We start from the raw sequence: 23,435 nt of genomic DNA, 5'->3' as shown, positions 1-23,435 counted from the left end.
TGTTTATACCTTTGACCCAGAATTTCTGCTTTCTTACTCATAGAAACACTTTCACAACTATGCAAAAACATATATGCGGTGTTGTTTCTATAAAGGAAAAACTGCATTAAAAGGGGTTGGATTTCAAATATCTGTTGGAAGGAAACTTATGAAATAAATGATGATTCACAGACACAATGGAACGCTACACAATTGTTAAATTAGAGAGATCCTAATATTTAAAGGAGTTTAAGATGCGTTAAATCTAAAAAGCAAGTTGCCAAACAAGATCTATGGTCCAGTGATAGAGAGGAGGGTGAAAATAATAATTCTGTCTATGTTAGTAGGTATAGAGGAGAAAAATCCCAGCAGTATACCACCAAAGTATTAACAATAGTTTTCTGGCGTTGGGGGAGGGGAAAGGGAGGTACAGATTTATGAGGGGTTTTCCTCTTCGAAAGCATACATTTCTATAATATCTGGATTTTTAAAAGAAAATGTATTTCTTTCAGAACTAAACCATAAAATAATGATTTGTTTTTTAAGAAAGTGCCTTGAAAGTTGGGGACAGTGTGACAGATGTTGTTTGATTGCCTTTCAGACAGATGTCTTGCGTTCACAAGGTTGTTTAAGAATGCAGACTTATCTCCTTGCTCACTGACCCATAACACAACAGACTAAATGTTTGACATGGGAAAATTCTCTGGGACAAAAGAGCTTATTCAAGCAGACCTAACAGCCATGAGCTATCTCATAATCAGCCCAGAGACAGACCTCGCCGTTCCTGGGCTGGGGGTGGGGAGAAGTCCCAGGCAGGGACTGCTGTGGGCTGGGAAGGTGACTGGCTCCATTCTCCCAATTCCAGCTCCGGTGGCCTTGGCGTGGCCGAAAATGGAGCAGTGGTGGCCTGCTGGGGAGTGGCTGGGCTGGTCTGAATGTTGGGGGGCCTGGGGCGGAGCCCTCAGGAGGAGATTCAGGAAGCTGTTGCAGGGAGGAAGGAAGTCATGTACTTCAGAGGCTTCAAAGCTGGAGCAATCACAGAGAAAATGCACAGGGTGAGACGCGTTTGAAGGCGGGTGGTTGGGGAATTGCTTGCCATTGAAAAGAAGACCTATTTCAGGAAGACCGGAGTAGAACCTGCATCTTGAACTTCACTGGTGTGGGGCAGATGATTTCTGAATCAGATGGTAGTAATAATAAATCCCTGATTCCTGAGTTGCCTTCTACTTTTCCAGGGATGTTCCCACCTAATCCTTGCCTTATTTGATCATCACCATCTTCGAGGGATGGAGGCAGGGCAACTACCATCTGTATGGACAAAGAAACCGAGGGTCACACTCATGGTGCACGGCTCCCTCACCCGTCAGGATGTGCTGCTCCCTCCCAAGACCCATCTTACCACGTAGTCACCGTGAGCCTGTTTCTGAGTCCGTTTAGACTAAGTGAAACCTCTACCTCATATTTTATTGTTATTTTAAGGCATCTGCTTGTGTGAGAGCCTCTCTTTGTGGGAGGAGCTAGGAAAGAGCTATTTCCATGTCCCCTCCCCTAGACGCAGGTGCACCCGCTGCCCCCTTCCTTCTTCAAGTCAGCTGGGCCGGCAGGGCGCTGGCTTCCCACCAGTCTTAGCTCCATTGAAGGTCAGCGGAAATTTGCTTGTGCATTTCATCAGGAATGCTGATTTCTTCCCAGAAGAAAATTATAAATCTCATCACACACAAAAAAGTTCTGCCCCAGACCAGTATAGGAACAATTTTTCTTTTTCAGTCTATTGGGATAAAGATTACCCCAGGTGCCAATTGAAGAGCCAAATGTGTTCCTAGAGAGGGGGAGGGGACTGACTCCTCCCTACCCCAGGTTTGTCCAAGAGACCCTGCTCCTCAAAGGTGATGCTTTTCAAAACTGCTGCACCAGGCACTGAACCCTTGGCTAGTGGTCACGCCAAGAAGGCAGGCTCTGGGTAAGTGTGGAGGCCTCCCCCCAGAGCCTTCCCAAGGGCAAGGTTGGGGAAGGGAGTTTGAACACGTGATGGAAAGAGCCTCCCTTCCTTTTCCAGGGTGAACATTCCAATTTGGGTGCAGCCTACTTTATTGAAAGTTTGGAGAGACAAATGGGCCCACCCCACCGAAATGACAAAGAATGGTTCCTCGACCATTCTGTCAGCAGCTCACTCTACCCTCCCCACTCACCCCCTTTGTTGATGCCCAGAACTCCACCCCTTCAACTCCAGAAATATCCCTCCCTACTTTATTATGAAGAGCAATATGCTCAGGACTTCCTACCACCAACCTGGACCCCACAGGGCTTTTTTCATATTCAAAGACTCGTTCCAGATAATGGGCTCTTCTGATAATGGGGCACCTTTCCCAAGTCTGCCCTCTCTTTGGGTCCCTCCCTACTTTTGAGAAAGGAGGTGGGAAGTGGGTGGATACATTGCTGCACACCCACTGCCTCCTTTCTTAAGGTGCTGTTTTCTCAGGGTAGGGCCTTGAGGTTTGGGATTTGCGGGGGGAAGGGGCCCTTGGATATAAATGAAGCCACCAGCCCCTGCACTCAATGGTTGTCCCCTCTCGGCCTCTGCAACATGCTGAGAATTCATCTCAGTGAAAGCTCAGGGACAGGTGCCAAGTGCAAAACAAAGAATAGAGCTGATGCCAACGAGGCTTCAGCACGCCTCCCCCCACCCAGGACCCACCTCGGTCCCCCAGTGTCTGGACACGTCACAGATGCACCCTCATATGGATCCTGCTACAGAAGTGAAGACGAGAAAATGGAATAAATGGAGCGTAACTGGACTGTGAGGGAGGAGGGTCACAGAGGTGGTGGGTTTCTGGAATTGGCTAACGTATCTGCCATGAGGCAGAAAGGGGGCTGAGGACAAAGTTGAATGGTAGAATAACTAAACCCTGTTTTAAATTCGCACACTTGGATCTATAGCTTTGAAACAGGATTTGCTGCTCCATGTTAGATATTTTCATTTACATCTTGATTAAGCCCCTAATATCATTTATGAGGATAAAATATGAGAAACCGGCAGAATGCACAGTTACACACGGACTGCCTGTGTGCTCATCACAGGCGCCAGGGAGCCCACATGAAGAGCACTCAGACGGGGAGTAGAGGAACGTATCCCAAGGCAGGGTCCCCTGAGCAGAGCGGTCCTGTGTCACGCCTGTAGCCAGCAAACAATAGACACTTCCGGTCAATAACTAAATAAACAGAAGTAAGATAGTGATGAAAACATTGAGCAGGAGTTAAGGGAAAAAACAGCTTGAGGTGCTTGAGTGTTCCAGGAGGAGGGAGCAGGTACAAAGGTGTAGGAGTTCCAAGAAAGAGGTTTCAGGTGGACTTCAGAGGGCCTGGACCCAGAAGTCCAAGAGGTGGACAGGTGGGAGAGAGAGGAACCACAGGGCAGAGGGCCTGGTTTGCTTAGGAATTTGGGGTTTATCTAGAAAGTTATTGAGAGTCATTAAGGGGAACTCTGGCATGGGGTTTTATTTCTAAAAGATTCTTGTTTAGCTCTTTGGAGAATGGCCCAGAAGGGGAGAGCCAGATGTGGAGAGGTTAATGTAACAACAGGCAGGAGAAGACAGGGCCTGGGGAGGAGAGGAAGGAAGATTTGAGAGAGTCTGGAAGGATGGGAAGAAAAAGTCGGTTGGATATGCGTGAGAAAGGAGTCAGAAAGGGGGTAGGAAGAGTAACACCTGGGTAGGTGATGGGGCCACATCTCTGTGTAGGGAGCAGATTTCGAGGCATAGACAGTCATCCAAATGATGCCCTGGCTTCTTGTGGGTGGGGTTGGGGTGAGGCTTCCTCATCTGGGTTCTGGAACACTCCAAAGTGCCTCAGAACCGCACTTGGGCCCTTGGAGCAACAGAAAGGACACCCCGGATCTCACCCCGGGCAGTGAAGGCATCTCCCCAAGTTGCAAAGGAACTTGCCCCTGCCCATCTCCCGGCATTACCCCCACTGGAAAAGGCCAGGCCAAGGTAAAAGGACATCTTGATCTGCTGCAGAGGGGCCCACACAGTGCAGGCCGTCCCACAGACTCCCAGCTCAGCCCATGGGCACAGAAAAGGGGTTGAAGGACAGAGAGGCACCCGGGCTGGCTGACACTCAAAACTCAGGCTGCCTTTCAGTTAGCTGGCGGCCCAGCTCTGTGTTGGTAATAGCTACTGTTTACCAGGCCCAGAGCCAGAACTTTAGAGCATCAGGTTTCACACCCACAGTGACTGCAGCTGCAATTACTAATCCCTAATTACTATTAGCTGTTGTCCTTTTCACTGTGACTCCTCAGGCCATCCCATGCACCTCCCACCATCCTTGCCTCCTGGTCTCCCTGCCGGGGCCCATACAGCCCTCAGGGCCCAGTTGACAGTCACTTGCTCGGCGCCCCAGACCACCACGGTGGCCCCACTCTGGAGCCCACACTCGGGGTCTTTAAAAAAAAAAAAAAAAAAAGACTCCCTTTGAGTGCCTGGGCCTTTTTGCTTCTCCTGGGGGTTGTTCACCTTTCTCTCCCGGGCGCCCTGCACAGGTCAGGCTCTTCATGGGCATCTGGAAGGACCTATTTCATGAAGGGAAGAAACTAGCCCTTCAGCTGAGTAGGGGTCCCCAGAAGGGAGCTGTGGTAGCCTCTGCCCCCCAAACTGGGGAGCTGACCCCTCAGTGGCTATTATGTTCAAACCACAGGCCTGTGCCACAGCCCGACAGTGACCAGACGGCACATGCTGGGCATCCCTCCTCCGGCCAACGGGCCCCCGTCTGGGGGTCGGTCCCCCCACAGCCTCAAGACCCCTGCAGCAGCAATGCACTCTTTAGACTCTTCCAGAAGAAACTTCCTTGTCCTTCTGTCTCCGACCCCACTCTGACCCGAACACCTACGCACAGATAGAGGCTCACCTGCCTCCTCAGAGGCCTCCAGGGATCTCAACAGTTGTGCTGAGGAGCAAATAGCGCCTGCGCTGAGCAGGCCTTACATGGTGGTCTCAGGTATGGCCCTGGGGCCCTCTGCCACAGCCCTGGTGCCCACAGCCCCTGGGTAACTCCTGCCCCAGCCTCCAGCCCCCATGGAGAATGGCTCTGCCCAGCCTGATGTACCCCCAGCATCCTCAGCCTGGCCTCTGCTGCCATCCCAGGACATCCCCCAAACCCCCTGCTCCTACTCCCCACCCCCAAACGGAAATACACCAGTGCTCCCTCCCAGACCGCCCCCCCGCCACTCTCCCTGCGAGGCCTGCCTGCCCAGCTGCCTCTGGAACCACCGGGCCTGCTGAGCCAGTCCTCGTTCAGGCCCTGGGTCCTCGCATCCCAGCCTTTCTGCTGTAAGCAGCCACAGACGTCCCATAGAGCCGTGAGGCATGTGTGGCCCCCTCACCAGGGGCGCCAGAAAGCACCTTCTCAGAACACAGCAGCTCCTAATTTCTAGAAATGCAGAGTCATTTGGGAAATGAGAAACAGAGTGTTGTGTGACTGATAGTGAAGATAGGGGTTTGGAGGGGTTGCAGGTGATGGGGAGGGTGGGTCAGAAAGGATGGCAGTTACACTACTTTTTCTAAAGAAGAGCCCAGAAGCCAGCCGGTACAGGAGGATAAGCGTGGTTGGGAGGTGAGAGCCCTGCCAAGAGAGCCCCCCCGGGACACACAGGAACACCCCCTCCCGTGCGGCTCTCCTCCATCAGCCGGCGCCCAGCCCAGCCCCGCCCCTGTAGGCTGCAGCTGGGGAGGCCCTGGAGGCACAGCCCTTGGCCTCTGCCCTGCCGTGGCTGTCGGGTACCAGAGCTGGGGCCCGGCCACTTCCTCAGACCGGGCCAGGGGGCGTGGCCTCGTGCCGCCTTGTCATGCCCTCTGGCTTCCCACCAAGGCCATCCAGTCCACCTGCCTCCGTGCCCCGGCCTGGTGACACCACTGCCCTCTTCCCATGCCAAGCACCTCCCCGTGGGCCTCCTGGGGTCTGCCAACAGGGGGCAGGCCCGCGCGCAGAAAGGGTCATGCTCCTGGGCACCTGCACTCCATCCCTACCCCCCCCACACACATGGAGGCCCATCAGATGCGGGGGGCACACCACCCCCACCAGACCCTGCCACCCCCACATCTGGGAGAGGCAGCGAGGTCACCGGGAGCTGCCCTCTGGAAGGAGTAGAGAAGGGACTGCCCTGATTCACCTTCACCGAGATTCTGACCCACAGCGTCCCAGGCGGCGAAGCCTGAAGCCAGGCTTGCAGAGCAGATGGTCCAAGCCTCAGAAGGCCCCTGCTCAGGGCTCTTCCAGCACAAAGGGAAACAGCCCCACGCTGTGACACAGGCGGGTCACCACCCAGTACAAGCTTCAGACTGTCTCCAGGCTGTCCTTGTTCCTCCGGGAACAGAGGGGGGATTCCCTCCCCCTTCCTGGCCGTGGACTGGCCAGGGTGTCTCACGACTAGACACGGATGACAAGGGGACACCTCTGCCTTCCCTGTGACCCCGGCTGAGAGGAGCACAGGGTGGCCTTGAAGTGGGGGGAATCAGACAGAGGGGATGGTCTCAGCTCCCGGGGAAAGGTTGTTGAGGGGTGGGGAGTCATTTGAGCTCTCTGAGCCTCAGTTTCCTTATCTGTAAAATGGCGACAATATCGGTGAGCCGGGCTGGTCAGAGGACTGAATGAGAAACTCTATATTGTGCACTTAACACAAGCACCTGCGAGGAGCTCACTTAACGTTAGCCATGGCTGTTCTGGCTCGGAGCCGTGGCTGAGGGACGGGGGCTCTTCACACCCTCCTCTTGGAGAGCCTGCCCCTCTGGGCAGACCTGCGGGTCAGTGCACCAGCAATAACTGCTTGAGGGACACTCAGGGAATGCGTCTTCCCCAAAGCTCTCTTCCTTCTCCTCCCTCCGTTGGCCTCAGCATTGAAACTGCACCATGGAGGGCCTGGCAGCATGTCGGACGGCAGGACTCTGCACAAAACTGCTGGTACTGCCAAATAAAGAAACAAAAGCTTAAAAAAAACAAAAACAAAAACGGGGCAGGGGGTGGCCTGGGTGGCTCAGCCAGTTAAGCATCTGTGTTCGGCTCAGGTCATGATCCCAGGGTCCTGGGATCGAGTCCCACATTGAGGGATCCTGCTTCTCCCTCTCCCTCTGCCGCTCCCCCTGCTTGTGCTCACTCTCTCACTATCCCTCTCTGTCAAATAAATAAATAAAATCTTGAAAAAAAAAAAACAAAACCTGCTGGTAGAGCAGGGTGGAGTGCAAGGGGCCAGCACAGGCCTGTTTAGAGGTGGGTTTGGGAGCGGGGCAGATAGAGGACGGGCCTGATTGCCCACAGAACTCCAGATAAGGGGGGGCCCTGATGGGTCAGCGACTGGGGCTAGCACCCCAAGATGTAGCCTTCCTCCGGCTCCCGCATCAGCACTTCCTGGCCTTAGAGTGTGCCTGTGAAGTAGGTACTGTCTCTCCAGGTTGTGGTGAAGATCAAATGAGACAAGGCGTACAAAAGCCCACCCAACTGCACCACGCATGTGCTAGGGCTGCCGGAGGAAGGGCCACAGACGGGTGGCTGAAACCACGGAGAGTTATTTCTCATGATTCTGGAGGCTGGGAGTCCGAGATCAAGGTGTCAGCAGGGTTGATCTCTTCCGAGGCCTCTCTCTGGGGCTTCTATTGGGCTTCTTCCTGCTGTGTAGGAAGAGCTGTGAGTCAGTTAGGACCATGTTTGGCTGCAGGGGACTGAAAACTAGAGTCACAAGGGCTTAAACAAAGGAGGGATTTTTTTTTTTTTTTAATCTCGCACAGAAAAAGAAGCTCGAGCTGACAGTCAAGGGTTGGTGCCACTTCAGCGGGTCAGCCAGACTCCCTCTCCCCTTGTCCTCCAGCACACTTAGCACCTGGGCTTTTAGCCTCGTGGTTGAAGGATGGCTGCTGTGCCTCCAGGCATCTAATCCATCTTCTAGGAAGGGGGAGAGGGGTAGGGTGAAGTCGGCAGTCCGAGGTAAAGGGCTGACGAACACGCTAGCTGAGTCACTTCCCCCTCTCATTCCACTGGGCAGAACTGGGTCAACATGGCCACCACTAGCTCCAAAGGATCCTAGGAAGTATTTTACAAGGGTACAAGGCTACCCCCCACCCCAGTCGGGCTCCTGCTGGTAGAAAGAAGGGGAAAGGAGACCTTGGGTGGGTGTCCAGCACACTGTTCTCAGCAGAGCTCAGTACCGCGAGGGTGGGTGATGCGGCAGAACCCTGGTGAGGCCAGAACTGGAGCAGAGCCCGGCCCAGGACCACCCCCCACCAGCAGCCAGGGCTCCAGGAGAGGGCAGAGCCTGGGGCTGTAGGTCCTGAGGGCCTGCGTGGCATGGGCAGGCCAGGGGTAGGTAGATTTTTTTTTCCCTTCTCGGACAATGTGCCCTTCCCTCTCCTTTACACACGGGGCCCCTGTGAGCCCGCGTCCACAGCCCCCATTCTACAGACCGCCACTCTCTTATCTCGAACACACCCTCCCTCGCCACAGGGTCTCCCTGACGCCCCGAGCATGGTACTAACGGGTGGGGGATGGAGACCGCCCCTCATCGCTGCTCCTTGAAGGTCCTCCCCCCTCCACTCTGCCAAAGAAGGGACGCAAAGCTGGGGAGCGGGGGTTGGGGCCAGCCTGCACTGGCTGAGGTCTCTCGGAGATGGGCCATGCTAGGTCCCACCGATTCCCAAGGCTGGGACACACAAGCAAGGTGTTGTGCTGGCAAGGGGGTGAAGGCAGTTACGGAGAGAGAGGAACCCCAAATTAATACTTCAATGGATGACGCTGCTGGGCACGGGGGCTGCCAGGATCTGACAGCTGTGGGAAGGACGGCTCTTGGTGCCGTTAGCTCAGGCTGAGCCATTTATGACAGGGCATTGGGTGCTCGCCCTCATCACGGGCCTCCAGGTGCCTTCCTGCTCATGCTTGTTGTTGTTGTGCTTCATTCTCCAGAAAGTTCCAGCACACCTGCCATTCAGGAGACATCACGGGCACGAGGGCTTGCATTTGCAGCGGTCTCAGAGACTGTGAAACCTGGAGTTGGTGGCCCAGGAGGGAAGACCCCAGAGTGGAGAGAGATGAGAAGACAGGACACTGGACAGGGCCTTCTGGGGAGAGGAACTGTGTTAGTGGGCTGGGGCCACCATGATAAGCACCACAGACTGGGCGGCTTGAACAACTGAAATTTATTTCCCCACAGTCCTGGAGGCTACAAGTCCAAGATCAAGTTGGCAGGGGTGGTTGCTTCGGAGGCCTCTCCTCAGCTTGTAGCTATTCATCTTCTCCCTGCGTCCCCACATGATCTTCCGTCTATGGGAGTCTGCGTCCCAGTCTCCTCTTCTTGTAAGGACTCCAGCCCTCATTTGAACATAATTACCTCTTTAAAGATCCTGCCTCTAAAGACAGTCACATTCCGAGGCACTGGGGGTTAGAACTCAACATGAAACTGGGGGGGACACAGGTCAGCCCACAAGAAAAACCATGCTGGGAACATCTGATGTGGGTGGGGATGGGCGCTGCATGGGAAAGTGGTGGGCGCCACCAAAGAGGCTGCCCAGCTCCCCAGCCCCCACTTCTGCCACCACCACCGGGCTGGCCACCTCCTCCCACCTCCCCGCCCACAACTCCCATGGTGCCACACTGCTCCTTACCTCTCAAACCAGCCCCAGCGCCTTCTAAGGCAAGATTAGCTTTTCAAACAACTTCTGAGCTTGATGACAGCGCCTGATCTTTGCTTGTGGTGACAACTGGGGGAACTTCAGGCAAGGTCAGGAAGGAGGCTGGCGCAGGGTACAGTGGGTGAAGATAGGGTTTTCTGGTTGCCCCTCCCCCAATGCTGCAGGAAGGTGCCTGTTCAGGCCTCTGCCCGGGTTGGGTTTGCCCTGCCTGCTGGCCCAGCCAGCGTTCTGACCGCCACAGGCCACACTGCCAGAGCCTGCAGATCTAGAAGGGGAATGAGGAAGCAAAAGAGGAAGCAGTCTCAAGAAGGAGAGGGGGAAGGACAGGGGCTCCCCCTTCCCTCTTGCCTGGCCCTGCAGGACTGAGCTACCCCTTGCCCAGCCTAGCCCCAGGTGACCTGTTCTGCTGGAGGTGACCCGGGGCAAAGCATGCTCTTCCTGCACACACTCATGCTTTCTGAAATTCGAGGAGGCCAGGGGCGTGCGAGGGGGGTGGGGGGCTCCTGCACAGCCCAGGCCCAGCTGGTCGGGCTAATTTTAGGTTTTTCCCCAGCCTGCCCGAGGCCCACTAATCTCCATCCGCTCAGAGAATGCACGTTGATCAGATGGTGCCTTCTTTCCCGGTGTCCCCCACACCCACCCTGCAAGAAAGGGCCCTCCTCTATTTCCTTTCAAGCCCTCTTTCTTTTACCTGCCCCTGTTCCACCCCTTCAAACAAAGCTGCCCTGACCACCACCTCCCCCTGGAGGGAGCTCTCCTCCCCCAGCGCCTGGGGCATTTGCGGACTGAAGGCATGGTGGAGCCCTTGTGTTCCCAGCGCTGGCTCCGTACTGCACCCAAAATAAGCACTAGGTAAGTATGGTTGGAATGAATGAATGAATGAATGAATGACCACTTTATTACACAGTGGCATCGGGCGCCTCACAGAGGTTAGGTCCAAAGTTAGCAAATAAGGTCTAAAGAGCTCACAGTTTAAATCACCCTTGAAACTCCATCTGGAAGGCATAAATCTCTCATTAAGTCCAGTGGGACTATATTTCCTCCACAAGACCTGTCTCCTCAGATACCTACCCCCCTGCAAAACCTAAGGAGAGGAACCTAGTCCTTCCCTCTCCTCCCCGTGGACTCCCAGATGTCTGCCCTAGACACGGGGCTGACAGGGGCTTTGCAGGGATTCTCAGGGTTTATCCAACATGTCCCCCCAAAAAACCCACATCTAGAAATCCTAAAAATAAGAGGCTCTCCATCCTCTCTCATTCTCCTCCAGGGGCTGCTCCTGTGTTGCCATGGCAGCCAGGCCAGGGTCTGGTAGCTCCTCGGAAGGTCCAACAGGCTGAGGATGAAGCCAGTGAGAGGCATGGAGGTGGCCCCAGCGGACAGCCGAAACTGGACGTCTGGAGTGAAAGCCAGTGCGCCCAAGTCTTAAAGAGCCCTGAAGTGTAGGGGAAATGCTCTCCAGCTTCGGGCATGAAGAGGGAAGGGCCCTGGGCTAGAGCCCAAAACTACCCACCAGGAGGGGACAGTTGCCCCTCTGACCTCATCCTTTCCCCAGACTCCACTGGGCTTTCGCCACCTTTTTATTTGACCATTTCCAAACAGAGAGAAAAACGGAAGGAAGATACAACTGCTCATGAAGCCTCCGTCTAGATGCGACAATTGCTCCTCTTTTGCCCGAGTCCCCATCTACCTGTCTGCATTTGAAACATTCGACAATGAGCTCCAGACATGGAGACACAGCCGCCTTAATTGCTTTAGCGGCATCTCCAAAGAATTGTCCATTCTCCTGCATAACCGCAAAACCAAGTGCAATGGGTATTTGACTTAAAACAACAACTTGAGGCGCCTGGGTGGCACAGTTGGTTAAGCATCCGAATCCTCGTTTCAGCTCAGGTAGTGATCTCAGGGTCCTGACCTCAGGGTTGTGAGATCAAGCCCCACGTCGGGCTCCGCACTCAGCACGGAGTCTACTTAAGATTCTCTCTCCTTCTCCCTCTGCCCCTCTCCCCATATACGCACGCATGCTCTCATGCTCTCTCTCAAATAAATAAATACATCTTTAAAAAAAACAACTTATAACTAATATTTTTTTCTAAGTAAAGAAGCTTTGCATGACTAGAAAAATAAGGGAGGGTCAGTGATTATAGAGTAAAATCATACCAACCCAAGCCTGGATTTGTCCTCAAAAACTTCTAAATTGGGTTCTCACCACAGAAGAACAAGTAAGCCTTTCAGCTCTGCCAAACATCTATCCAGGAAGCCTCTAGGTATATATTTAACAGCAAGCCTGCAAGTCATGTATTTATACTTCCCGAAATAATGTTTTGTGAAACTGGGGCTGTTCTACAAATGTATGCCGATCCCATAGTAGCTGCTTAATAAGTCCAAGTGCAAACCACCTTGGCGTGGTACCAAATCTTCTGAGCCCACCACCTGGGTCTGCTGGGGGCTGGCTCAGCCTCAGTCATCCCCAACCCAGCCTCGCAAGAACGGCCTCTATTTACCCAAAGAGGATCCTTTTGGTCCCACTGGACATCAGCTCTAGCGGCTCTGAGACCTCCTTAGTCACCCAGTCCTCTCTTTTCTTCTTATTTAATCCCTAATTTCTCTGTGGCCAGTATCACAAGTTAGCTCTTATTTGTCCTCTCTTTTCTCACCATTGGTTAGTCTTATTTCCCCAAGCAGAGCCTAATGCCCTCTCCTCTTTCCGCTGCAGCTCAGAGCTCTTTAGCCAGAATTGGTTATGGACTCCAGGCAGGTAAAGATCAAAGTCACTAGAGTCCCTGACTCCTGGCATGCCAGGGACTGCACTTAACCCCTTCCAAATACAATCTTATTTAGTCCTCACGAAACCCTATGAAACCCTGCGTCTGAGTCCTAGTATAATCCCCAATGTATAGATAAGGAAATTGAGGCTCAGAGAGATGGACAAAAGTCACACAACCAGTGAGTAGCAGAGGCAGATTCTGAACCAGCTGCTCAGGAGCCAAGTCCCAGACTTTTAGCCACTAGGTGCCAGAGATAGGATGTAGGGCAAAGGGGACCGTGTGGGTTCCCATGCAGACGGGTGGGGGTAGGGGTGAGGGAGCCGACCACTGAGGCTCGGGTGGATGGAGCTGCTGTGTCACCATTGTTATGGTACTCTGTTCCGAGTGGGAGTCTTGCATCCTACAGGGGGAGTCCGACAGAGCAAGGGACTCAGTATCCTCTGTGAGCCTTCTCTCCATAAATACTCAGTAAACACAAGCAGGTATGAAGAAATGCAACTTTATCATCTCCCAAGCAAATGTCCAGATGGCAGAGTGCAGGGGAGTGCTTGACCCACCCATTTGCGTCCCCTTGACAACTGCAGGGAGTGTGTTGTGTCCTGAGATGCGGGCATCGTGTCCTGGGGGGAACAGCAGCACACACATGCGCAGTAGATGACCACAGGTAGCTACCCCACATTCTTCTGCAATACGCAGAACAGCTGTGTGGGCTACAAGGGAGGCCAGAAAGGGAGCAGAGACTTGGGATGAGAGAAAAAAAGGCTGCCCCAACAGATTCCATCATTTGTTCGACTCATTCAGGGTTCAGAAAATATGAAGATGGGAACAAAGAGAAGATCTCAGTTCTTTTCCTCAAAGAGCCAAACAAAAGCTTTTGTTTTTCTTTTGAGCAAGAACTTTGTATTTGTATGTGAGGAATGGATGAGTAGTAAAGTATATGATTAGTTTAAAAAATATGAATGAGAACTTGAACTTTCACCTTAGTCTGTGCCCCATCTGCAGGGGGAAATTTTAGGATTTGTTTCAAAAGTTAAATTAAGAAAAATATCTAAGTGCCATTCAACTTCTATGGAGGAAAAAAACAGCCTCACAAGTCAAGCTATTGCCTTGAGAAAGATGTTCTAAATTACTTGATCTCCCCTTGCCCTACCTCCAACTTAGCTTTTAACAAAATGTATTTTCTGCATCCTGTGTAGATGTGAGGGAAGAGGGGGCCCCCTCCAGCTCAGGAAGAAGCAAGTAGCCTAAGCAGAGCTTAGGGGAGGGGGATACAAAGCAACTCAATGTATGTCCCAATCGGTGAGAGGTGGATAGGATATAAACAAGAGCAAGGTGAGGGGAGAGGAGAACCCTTCTCCTCCAGCCCTACCGGGCCCCCGCTCCCTACTTCCTGCTCAGGTCTCAGGGGGCCGGGGGTGGAGGCTATCTGTACCAGCCTGGCATGTGGCCACATCTGTGTCAGCCTGAGGGTCCGGCAAAGCTCACCTCACATTTGAGCTCTGCCAAGCCACACTTGGATCCTGGGGACATGGGCTGGGCTTTGAAGGAGCCTTAGCCTAAATGGGGAGCTTCCCAGAGGGGGTCAACATAGCAAGGGAGTTAGGGCATGAGCGAACTGCTAGTGGAACCAAGTGCAAGCTCCAGGCTGACCACAGAGGGGCCCTCTGTCCAGTGGGAGCTAGGTAGGACACGTCAGAGGTGTGATGCCGCTGGGAGCATTGTGGGGCCACAGAATGGTCTCTGAGGATGCGGCAGCCAGTGTTCAAGGTCATCGCTCCTTGCTCTGCAGAGCTGGCCTGGGGCCAGGTGGGCATACTTGCATAAGGGCCACGGAGCCTCCCAGAACAAAAGCAACCCAGACCCTGGCCCCAGGGCTTTTGACCTTCGGTATCACAAGAGCACATCTGACGGACTGAGGCGGTCCCAAATGAGGATCGGTGCAGGCAGGACCTCAGAGGGAAACTCACCATGAGGACAGGTGGTGATGGGTCTCAGGGCCCAGGTTCAACACAAGGGGTTAGTGACTCTGGTTCCCCCTGGAGTGGCCTTCAAAGACTGTGGCTGAGCACGAGACTGTAAACTGACCATTCAGGAAGCCCAGGGTGGGGCTTTTCTGCCATCTGAGCTAAAAGTGGAGCACGGGCATCATCCCAAGCAAGAACAAGGAGGCCTTCTTCGGCACCAGGCCTTTTCCCAGCAGTAACTCCCTTGTGGCAGGGCCAGGAGCGGCGGCAGCCAAAAGGAGCTGGATTGAAGTCTCCATCCACGTACTGTCCCCCCCGACACTGGGAATCCTGTGCCATGCTGAGTGCTCGTCTCCAGGTCCCGGCCTCTTCTGTCCCTCTGCTGTCCAAGATCCTGAACCTCTCCCCTGCTACAGACTGAATCCCAAAGTGCCCACAGCTCTGTGGTCCAGTGTGATTGACTGCAGAGGGGCTGGTTATCCAGCTATTGGGAGAGGCCACCACATGCCAACAGCTCCCCACCCCTGAGTCCCAACACAGGAGTGAGCACCTGTGTGTCACCCAGCCCTACCCGCCCCAAAGAGGGACACCTGTAACTTCAGCTCTTCTTTTCCCCGATCAGAATCTGCCAGCCTGGGCCCTTGCCCACAGCCACTGCAGCCCCACCCACATCCAGAAGCCTTCCCACACTGAAGGCAGGGGGGGCCAACAATTCACCAGGCTGTTCCTTCCTTCTGTCCTTTGCCTGCGATGCCCTCTTTCCTCTTCCTACCCAGATTCGCCTGGCAAATACTTAGAGATGCAGCTTAGACACGCTGGCTGCCGAAAGCCATCCCCGAACCCCTAGAATGGATTCCACTTCTCCAGTACCCTACACAGACCTTGCTCCTAGTGTTTCATTCATTCCTCTAATGAATACTTAAGCACCTACTATGCACCTGTCCTAGGTCCTGGGGATGCAGCAGTGAACAAAAGAACCAAAAAAAAAATCCCTGCCCTATGGAAGCTACACTCTAAAGTGTGTGGGAGTAAGTTAACTACATGGCATGTCAGATGGGAAGTTCTGTAAAGATAAACAAAGCAGCAAAGGGGATGAGGCATGGAGAGGTCAGTTATGTATGTGTCTCAATCACTGCATGGTCCCAGCAGATAGGCATTTGATTGTGTTTCCCTTCTGCCTGGCCAGGCACTCTACTGAGTGGTCCTCTCCACCAGGGTTGCCTATCTGAGCTGCGGCCTGGAAGGAAATGATACCCATTTCTAGTATAACTGATTCAAAAAATAAACCATGAAAAAAGAAACTTCTAGACAACAGCATTAAAGCTGGCTTCTTTTCCCCATGTCCAGAGCAAGCATCTCCAAGTGGATTATGGTTCTTATGAAGTTATCTGGGCAGGGATGTCTGCTAGTCATCTGGCTGTTAATGCTGCATTATGATTCATAGGTTTGTTGAAAATCAGAATTTTGATCGATTCTTTGCCTGAAGTCCTCCTCTTTAAGGGCTCACAGAAATGACATTGGCTCAGTCCCCAGAATTGGTTTCAAGAAAGCCTTGAGTTGGCAGATGTTCCTTGGGTGCTCCTGTGGGAGCCATTTACCGCTTGAGAGCCCTGAGATCCCTAGGTGTCTAAACCTGTGTTTCCCCTTACCCAGATCACCCAACCAGTCTCCAAGGAGTGAGGGCCCAAGAAAGTCAAAGCAGGGCTCCCACAGATAGGCAGCCTGTGTTTCAGGAGGCGCCTCTCCAACCCCTATCCCCAATTTTCCCATGGGTCATCCCTGACCCAAGGTGGCCTAATCACTTTCTCCTAGGGATGTGGAAGTGAGTCCCAGTGCCCAGAGGTGCTGCTGCTTTTTTGGAAGCTGTCTCGGGGCAGTGCAGCTGGGAAGAGACATAGAGTGTGTGTCAGCACCACATGTAAGGCAAAACTCCACAAGCTATCAAGGGGACCGTGGAGCAAGTGTGCAGAGGGGTGCGGGCTGTGAGGGAGAGACAGAGAAAGAGAGATGGAGAGGTGGAGAGAGACAGAGAGAGGGAGACCGAGGGAGGCTGGGTCTGATCATCTGACACAATGCGCTGTGATATGTGAGCAGTAGAGACATGCCCAGAAGAGGGGCATGTGGCTCTGCCTGAGGACACCAGGCAGGTAAAGCTTCCTGGCAAAGAGGCGATGCCGAGGGGGAGCACTGAGGATGAGTAAGCATGAGGCAGGGAGGAAAGAAGCAGAAAAGGGAGTTTCAGGCTACGTGTATCAAAATTCAGAGGTATGAGGCATCATGGCGTGTATTGGGAAGCCCAGTGAGTCTGGAATGATTATTAAGACTGAAGAAAGAGCAGGGCACATATGTCATCCTGAGGAACTTGGCCTTGGTGGCCAGCCATGTGGCAATGTTCATGGGGCAGCTAGAGATGTAATCCATAGGTGATCGAATGATTTATTAAACCTTAGAAGCAGTATGAGGGCTGAAGATAGATATCAAGACACTGGCAGCAAAGAGGTCATAGAAATTCTTTTTTAAAAAAAGATTTTATTTATTTATTTATTTGCCAGAGAGGGCGAGCACAAGCAGGGGGAGTGGCAGGCAGAGGGAGAAGCAGGCTCCCCACTGAGCAAGGAGTCCGATGCGGGACTCAATCCCAGGACCCTGGGATCATGACCTGAGCCAAAGGCAGACACCCAACCGACTGAGCCACCCAGGCATCCTGAGGTCATAGAAATTCTAACATGGATGAGAAACGCGGCAGAGTGTGGGGAAAAACAGCACTACGCTGAGCACAGAACCCTGAGGAGCAAGACTTGGGTCTCAAGATCCTGAGCCTCCATCAAGGACTCTCAGAAGAACCGGTTAATGAGTAGAAGGAGTGCTAGGTGAGAAAGAGGCTATGTTGGAAGCCAAGGAAGTGGGAAGTCCCAAGAATGAGATCGTGGTCACCAGGTCGAATCAACAAAGCAGTCCAGGAAGATAAGGAATGACATGTATTCAGTGGGCCTGATCATCTGGAACTCACTGGGGACTTCTGGAAACAGTTGTAGAAGCAGAGTGCCAGGATGGGGAGCAATGAGTGGTGGGGGCCTTCCACCCAGTGAAGATGGCTCTTTCACTAAGCTTGGGGCAAAAGGAAAGGAAAGAGTGAGTACAAGGTCAAAGGAAGGTGCTTTGGGGGTGGGGGTGGAGGAAAGTTTGAGCATGTTTCCAGGTGGTGGGTAAGCTGGGAGAGGTTGAAGGCATCACAGGGCGATAGGAGTGGATGGAGCAAGTCCTGAAGGCAGCAGAGGGAACAGGATTGAGTGGAGGGGCTGGACTTGACCCTGAGGAGGGATGCCTAATCCCCAGAGACAAGGGTGGGTGGGAGGGTGTGTGTGAAACTCAAGGGAAAGCAGGATGGCCAAGCAAGGGAAAGCAGGATGACCAAACACAAGGGAAAGCTGGATGACTTCATCCAGTGTGAACACTGGAGAGAAATATTATGAAGAGTTTACCTGAGAATCCTGACCCTTCCCACAGGGAGTCCAAAATAATCTTCCAATTCCAAATCAATGGCATCCTTTCACCATCACCCTGGGAATAAGGAAGGATCAGAGTCTGGCTCAGAAAATGGGCAGTTTGTATCAGGTATTTCAGGCATGGAGTAGTTCGAGGTGATAACAAGATCCAGGATTTGGATGCTGAAATGAAGCAGAGGTAAGAGTAGTTGGAATTGAGGAGATCAAAGAAATCTGAGGCTAGGCTCCCAAATAGGTGTATCAGGTAGGAATGACATTCAACTGCAAGCAACAGAAAATGACTACAGTGGCTTACATGAACAAGGGGATATACATAATACAAAGTCCAGAAATTGACGGATGGTAATGATAGTTCAATAACCTTTTGATGACAGGGTGACCGCCATGATCCATTTCCTCATGGTTCAAAGATGGCTGCCCCTGCTCCAACCATCACATTTGCAGTCAAGGAGAGAAGGAGAAAAGGTGGTACCAGCCATAACAATAACAGGTGTTCCCAGTTATTAGGAAAGCAAAAGCATTTCCAGAAAACACTGCCTCACCCCCCAGGAGATCCCTACCTAGCTCTCCTTGAGCTAATGGAGTCATGTGGTCTTCCCTGGATACAAGAAAACCAGAACTGGGAACGAGACTGCCATAATAGATTTACATCCTGAGGTTGGGCACACGGCTGCATGGAACTAGATTCAAGGAAGAAGCAGGGACTGGATATTGGTTAGGCAAGCATGCAACCCATGGCAACAGGTCTTGTCCTGCTCCAGAAGGTTAGGACTCAGGTCAGTGGGGGACGGGATGGGGAGGAGAGTAACAGGAAGGTGGTCAGAGGCCAGAGCTTCAGGGTCCTTGGACTCCAGGCCTAAGTTTACACTGGGCTCAAAGGGGAGCTCTTAGCAGGATTTTAAGCAGCTGCGTGACAGGTAGAGTTTCCCTCAGGGAGACAGAAGAGCCAGCCTTGGTCAGATGTAGCGGGGAGGCGGGGGGGACCATGGCACCAGTTCGGGTGGGAGCATGGCTGCCCAGCCTCCCATACTCCCTTGAGGCCTCTGGGCACCACAGACATGTGAACTGGGCAACCCAGGTGGATGCGTTAGACTGCTCTGTTCACAAGAGGAAGTCAAGGCCCTGTGGCATACCACGAGAGGTGGCTCAGGTCAGATCAGCCCTCCGCAGGCCTCGCTGTCCCATCCCTCCAGCCTCTTTCGCATGCCCTGTGGTCCTCACCATGGTCCTCTCATTTGATGCCGGCCCTCTGGCCCAGCTGCCCTGAGGCTCCTGTCACAGAATTCAGGCTCCATGCCTCAGCAATGCTGAGTAAGAGATTCCCAGGGTTCCTGCCCCCACCCCCTCCCCAGGCCCCCTGGTCCCACTAGATAAATAGACACAGCAACACAGAGGGATAGACTATGGGCAAGACACTGGCTGTGAGGGGCCAAGGAGGTTGGGAGGGCAAAGCTGACCCCATTTCGAACCTGGGTGACCCATCCTACAGGCCATGGCAGTCCAGGGGATTTCAATAACCTTTTGATGACAGGGTGTCCCCCATCATCCATTTCCTCATGGTTCAAAGATGGCAGTAGCATCCAAGTGTGTGGCCTGGATGTCAGGCTTTGTCTCAGATTGGCCTGACAGCGAGTAGATGAGTCCTTCATACTGAGCTCCCCCTGTCCCTTGGCCCTGTATCCATTTCATCAAATGTGTCCTACATCCTCTAGCCACAGGACCTTTGCACAAGCTGTCAGTCTGCCTGGAATGCTCCTCCCCACACTGTTTTCCAAGTTAACCTCCACTCTTCCTTTTGACCCTGGCTTAAATTCACTTCCCTAAGAAGGCCTCTCTTGACCCTTTGCCTGATCAATTCTTTCCCTGGTTTCCCTCATAGGAACATGTGATTCTATATCGGTTAAGGTGATCACCATCAGCTACTCAGTCAAACCTGAGGTCTCCATGAGCAAACACAGCAGAGGTTGATTTCCCCCAACTGTAAAGTTCAATGTGGGGTGGGTAGCTCTCCTCCATCCTGTAGCTACACCATTTGGAACGCATGGTGCCCAAGGTCATCAAAGCAGAGCAGAGTGTTGAAAGAGACAGACCAGCTCTCCAAGTCTTTCTGTGGAGGCCCCACACAACACCCCAGTTCAAGGTCCTTGACCAGAATTAATCATATGGCCCCAATCTAAACTGTAAAGGGGCCTAGGGGAATGCACAGAATATTTGGGGAGCTCTGTCTCTGCACAGCTTTTCCTGAGAACCTTTTATTGCAGTTGTCATTTTATATCTATCTGCAAGTTTCTTAGATGATATCTGTGTCTCTTGCTAGGCTGTGAACCCCAGAAAGGCAGGAATTGTATGTGTATTGGCTTATAGTCGGTCTTCAGCGTACCTGCACATAGTAGTTGTTCACTAAATAGGAACAAACTGAATAATCAATCAATCAGTCAGTCAATCAACGGAACAAACCGGCAGTGGGCACGGCAGTTGGGAGTTCACCTCTGGAGACACAGAATATCAGCTCAGAGGGGTGAAGTTGAGTTAGGGATCAGAGAAGCAGCTCATTTTGACAGAGAAGAGCAAGAATATCTGATAAGGAGAGGCATGAGTGGATTATCCCAATATCTTCTAGCTCCCTAAATCCGATCCTGCTAATCTGCTGGCTGTGCTGTGGCCCCTGGCTGCCTGAGACGAGGAGTAGGGAAGCAAGGAGCTGTGGGAGAGAGGGGAAGGTCGAGTAGCCTTCACCGACACCCACTCCTTCCCCTCCGACCCACCAAGAATCATCTAGCGGCAGCAGAAGGGGTAGTCTCTATAATTAGGCATTGTGCAGAGGGGAAGCAGTCGCAAAAAGGCAGTTTTAGCTCAGTTAGCAGTCTGGCTAACTTAAAGGGGAGGCTCTGTTTTCCAGGACAGATGGCTTAGAAACTGGCTGCTGACTACTGGCAGGCAGGGCAGAAGAAACCACTCCGGAAAACAAAGCCTTCAAACCTCCCAAGAGCAGCGGACTATAGAACAATCTAAACTCAGCTCTGCCTCTTATCAGCTCTGTGGTTCTGGCCACATTACCCAACTTCTCTGTAAAATTCTTTGTCATCAATTCTAACATGCACTTTTTTTTTCTTCACATTTTAGCATCTCTGAAATAAGGATGCAATTTGCAATCAGTGACAGGTTACAATATAGTTGATTGTGATTTTTTTTTTTAATGTTACATGAAGTAATGGTGAATCTTAGAACCAAGGTGTGCTGGATTTGATGAAATACAGTATTTCCCTTTTTTTTTTTTTTTTTGGATCAGCAATCATGTAGGTAAAGCCTCTGGCATGGGACCAAACATAACAGAGACTCAAGAAAAAAAAATGCTATTTTAACCCTATTACTTCAAGATATTTAAAAAAAACATCTTCAGAGTCTCTGTGAATTGTTTGACTCCTAGCCTCAGACTCGGTATAGGCCTTAGGAGGTGTCCTTGCAAGACTTGGCTGATGTGCTCTGGCTTTGCAGGGGGGGACTGAAATTAAAACCTAGAGGACTGGGGGAGGGGAAAGGCAGAGGGACTTTAGCAAGAGGAAAAATGAAAGATAAACTATTAATTGATCACCTCATTGGAACCTTACAAAAACAATTGAAATGTAGGAGATGCTGGTTCCAAGCCTGGGAAAGGCAAATGATGAAGCCTAAGGACTGATTCAGCAAGGAGCAAAGAACATCCAGAACAAATCATCCTTAGCCTCAGAGAACCAGACCTGAAAGAACCAAGAAACCATGAACTTTGGTTATTATAAAGTTGTAAGTTGAAAACACACAACTTTTTCTTTTCTTTTTTCCTTTTAATTGAAAAGATAGAGACCGTTGCTTGATGCAAAGCTCCCCATTGATTTTTAAAGAAACGGAAGAGCACTCATAGGTACCTGGCAGTAGATCTGGAAAGAATGCCTGATTTTACCTCCGGCTCAGAATCCACCTGCTTCCCCCACGTATTGCCCATCCCCCGCCCCAACACACATAAGTGATTTGCTCAACTTGGACTGTATCAATTTTGTTAAAATTTTGTTAGTGTATGGGGCGCCTGGGTGGCTCAGTTGGTTAGGCGACTGCCTTCGGCTCAGGTCATGATCCTGGAGTTCCGGGATCGAGTCCCGCATCAGGCTCCCTGCTCGGCGGGGAGTCTGCTTCTCCCTCTGACCCTCCTCCCTCTCATGCTCTCTGTATCTCATTCTCTCTCTCTCAAATAAATAAATAAAATCTTTAAAAAAAAAAAAATTTTGTTAGTGTATGAGTATCTGGGTGTTTGTACTTGAGTTTGTACTTGAGTTTGAATGTTTAGATTGGCTTTTGAAATGTTTTTTGTAAAAGGATTTCATTACTTAATGGAGTAGGGTAATATTTACAGTAAGATCAAGGTTTGATCTGTATTGATCTGGAAAAGTTCTGCAGGATGTCAAGTGTTTATGGTTTTGCAGGTCCCAGTTATAAGAATCAGGGAAGGACATTAAAATATCCCAAGATAAATAAGCTTACCAAGAAATTTGTGTTCATTATTGGGGGGAGAACTATTAATGAATTATTCTAGGGGTAGAATCGCCAATTGTTATGTTACCTTGATGGCTGAATAGAGCTCATTTGAAAATACTCGGTTTGTATATAACTCACCATACGATTATTAAGTGTGGCCAATTCTGCTCAAGGAAAGTATAAAGTTGTATGACAGAATTATATTCAGAAAATAGAGATCATACAAAAATGCAGAACTGAGTTTTTGATCATAAGATAGCTTGGCAAGTAACAACATGTTTATAAATAATGTCTATGAGGTAATCTGTCCTTTAATTTAATCAAGATGCCTTTTCTTTAGAGATCATTTTTGTCAAAACAGTCAGTGATGGAACTTACATTTGCAATGCTGAGATGGAAATTGGGCTGTTTTAATGTAATCTTAATTGAAAACACTCCATAGTGTTAGGGTTAATTTGCTTGGTAATTTTGATGGGGGCACACAATGATTATCAGCGAACTCAATGGGATTTTATGTTTTTAGCGGTATCTCATCTACCCATAACCTGGCCTGCGTTCTGGGGTGGTTTGTAGTGAAATCACCATAAAATGGGGCTGGCCAACTGGACGCTTGGGATCAACCCATGCTTATAAACAGACAGTAGACACTTAACGAAGATGTTACACTGTTGATCCTTTATCTTTTTTGAAAGTAATTTTTATCTCTTAATTTGAAACTTGTTTACGGCTTAGTCTGTACCTATCCCTCTGCTGGTTCTAGAAATGGCTGGAAATGGATTTGCACGATGCTGGGGGTGGCTGGGAGAGTGTGCAGCGAGTTTGGAACTGGTATAGCTGGATGCACTGGGGTGTGCAGAAGCTGCACCGAGACTGTGACTATTTACATGGATCCTCAGCCTGGAAGAAATCAAGCTTCCGTTTGATAAATTTGATCTGGGCCATCTCCAGCACATTTTATGTACCTTATGTACTGTTCCTCAGACACTGTGGCAGTATAAATAACATCTTCTGCATGATCCTAAAATAGCTGGAGATATTGCAGTTCCTTCT

At 51.3% G+C, this 23,435-nt stretch overlaps 1 long non-coding RNA gene across 1 annotated transcript; it reads right to left on the bottom strand.

Moving 5' to 3' along the window:
• Nucleotides 1-8,724: 8,724 nt before the first annotated feature.
• Nucleotides 8,725-10,013, bottom strand: LOC115936583 (uncharacterized). Its single transcript, XR_004071993.2, has 2 exons — nucleotides 9,618-10,013; nucleotides 8,725-9,324 (listed from the first exon to the last, which is right to left on the bottom strand). It is a non-coding gene; the product is annotated as an uncharacterized LOC115936583 (long non-coding RNA).
• Between the last annotated feature and the right edge of the window lie 13,422 nt (nucleotides 10,014-23,435).

The sequence above is a fragment of the Leptonychotes weddellii genome, chromosome 3 (genome assembly GCF_054177405.1).
Source record: "Leptonychotes weddellii isolate Sample4059 chromosome 3, ASM5417740v2, whole genome shotgun sequence".
Taxonomy (NCBI): Eukaryota; Metazoa; Chordata; class Mammalia; order Carnivora; family Phocidae; genus Leptonychotes; species Leptonychotes weddellii.
This window is presented reverse-complemented; position numbering and strand designations above follow the sequence as displayed.